The following is a 2678-nucleotide window of genomic DNA, read 5'->3' as shown; positions in this document are numbered from 1 at the left end:
GGCAGGCCTCCTGGAGGTGGTGATGGAGGTCCTCCATCTTTAGCTACTGGTGGTGCTGGAGGTGGAGGGCCTCCAGCTACTGCTGTAGTGCTGGTGGTGGTGGCGGGCTTCCTGGAGGTGGTGGTGGAGGCCCTCTATCTCCAGCTACTTGTGGTACTGGAGATGGCGGGCCTCCAGCTTCTGCCGGTACTGCTGGTAGTGGTGGCGGGCCTCCTGGAGTGGTGGTGCAGGCCCTCCATCTCCGGCTACTGGTGGTGCTGGAGGTGGCGGGCATCCAGCTACTGCCGTTAGTGCTGGTGGTGGTGGCGGGCCTCCTGGAGGTGGTGCTGGAGGCCCTCCATCTTAAGCTACTGGTGGAGGAGGAACTCCAACATTCTCGTCATAATCCATGAACTACCACAAAGTAAGAAAATAATTAATGGCTAATGTAAGTTTGTAACTGAACTGACTTGCTGCTTTTTCAAAAATGTTGCAAAACTTTATTAAAAGTTTAGTTGAGTGCCCAATGTGGACTGTGGATATTGCTGAAAAAATGGCAACTGAAGCTGAATGTAAACTTAAGTAGTTTCAGAAAAGGAAATAAATTTTAGTAATGCATGTTAGAAATGATTAATAATTATGAGCTAGGCTATGAATATAATTAATGATTCAAAAAATCAAAAAATAATGATTGTTTCAAAACTGTTTTTATAATGCAGTAGGTCTTTTTATGTTTCTTATTTAAAAAATTCTTTTCTTCAAGTAATGAATCATATTGATATTGATTTATATTATATTAAATTCTTATCAATATCCTAGTAGTAGGATATTCATAAACATATTGTGTGTGCCTCCTCCTCCTCATTCATTGTGGAGGAGGAGGAACTCCATGATGCTCATCATAATGCATAAACTATAAGATAACATAATAATATAGCTAATGTAAGTTTGTAACTGAACTGACTTGCTGCTTTTTCACTAAACTTAGGATGCAAAGCAAAACTGCGGAAAAGTTTGAGTGCTGTGAGCAGGAAAGTGGCAACTGAAGCTGAATGTAAACTCAAATAGTTTCAGAACTGGACATAGATCTTAGTAATGATAACTAATGATTAATAATTATGAGTTAAGCTATGAATATAATTAATTATGCAAAAATTCAAAAACATTTTAAAATGCGGTAGGTCTTCTTAAGGTTCCTATTTCAAAATTCTTTTCTGCCATTAATGAACTGATACCTAGGAAAAAATTTGTAATTATCAATAAAAAGGATTATTAATTAATAAAATTTAATGAAACGTATGGAAAGAAGTAAATAAAAAATTTTTTATGATAAAGAAAAAGTAGGGTTGTCAAAAATAAAAGAAACAAGGGGGTTGAGTTCAACCATAATAATAATTAATAGTTCAATAAATAATAATAAACTTTAATTAATAAAAAAATAATATATTCATGAAAATAATACAAAAACTTCAAACCCTACTTTGCAGAAATTGATAACGTTGCAAGTCCATGCAATTACAATTTCTAACAAGCATTTATATTAATATTTTTAATTTTTGAATATTGTACTGAATTCCAAGATTCAAAGAATGCTTTAGCCAATCCATAATTTAGATTTTTATTGCGAACACACGTTATTCAATCAATACTAGCTGAAAAGTCTTATTTATATTTATCACAATAATTAATTTACGTCATAGTCTTGTAGTAGAGCAATCAATAGGTACAGAGGCATAATTATTATTAAGATTCTATTTACCGTATAGCCACAAAGTTTCGAGGCAATAAACTTTCGCGAATCAGGCCATAAGTCTTTTTTCGCGAATTAACTTTCGCGGTTCTTGTTTTAAAGCACACGTGTTTATCGGCAATACGGATATTTCACGGAATTAACTTTCGCGAATACGGAAAATCCTTGAAAACAGTGAAAGTTGTACTCTCGAAATTAAACGGCTATACGGTACATTGTAGTCTACCTGTTACCACTTTCTGCAGAGTAGGGTTTGAAATTTTTGTATTATTTTCATGAGTAAATTATTGTTTTATTAATTAAAGTTTAATTAACGGCTATACAGTACATTGTAGTCTACCTGTTACCACTTTCTGCAGAGTAGGGTTTGAAATTTTTGTATTATTTTCATGAGTAAATTGTTTTATTAATTAAAGTTTATTATTATTGAACTATTAATTATTATTATGGTTGAACTCAACCCCCTTGTTTCATTTATTTTTTGACAACCCTACTTTTTCTTCTTTATAGAAACTTTTTTATTTACTTGTTTCCGTACCTTTTATTAAATTTTATTAATTAATAATCCTTTTTATTGATAATTATAATTTTTGCCTTAGCTTTCAGTTCATTAATGGAAGAAAAGAATTTTGAAATAAGAACCAACCATAAGAAGACCTACCGCATTATAAAAATAGTGTTTCAATTTTTGAATTATTAATTGTATTTATAGCGTAACTCAATTATTAATCATTAGTTGTCATTACTAAGATCTATGTCCGGTTCTGAAACTGTTTAAGTTTACATTCAGCTTCAGTTGCCACTTTCCCACTCACAGCTCTCAAACTTTTGTGCAGCTTTGGTTTCAAACCTAAGTTTTGTGAAAAAGCAGCAAGTCAGTTCAGTTACAAACTTATATTAGCTATACTATTACGTTATCTTATAGTTTATGGATTATGATGAGCATCAT

This window comes from Amphimedon queenslandica, unplaced genomic scaffold (assembly GCF_000090795.2).
Source record: "Amphimedon queenslandica unplaced genomic scaffold, v1.1 AMPQUscaffold_13376, whole genome shotgun sequence".
NCBI classification, from domain to species: Eukaryota; Metazoa; Porifera; class Demospongiae; order Haplosclerida; family Niphatidae; genus Amphimedon; species Amphimedon queenslandica.
This window is presented reverse-complemented; position numbering follows the sequence as displayed.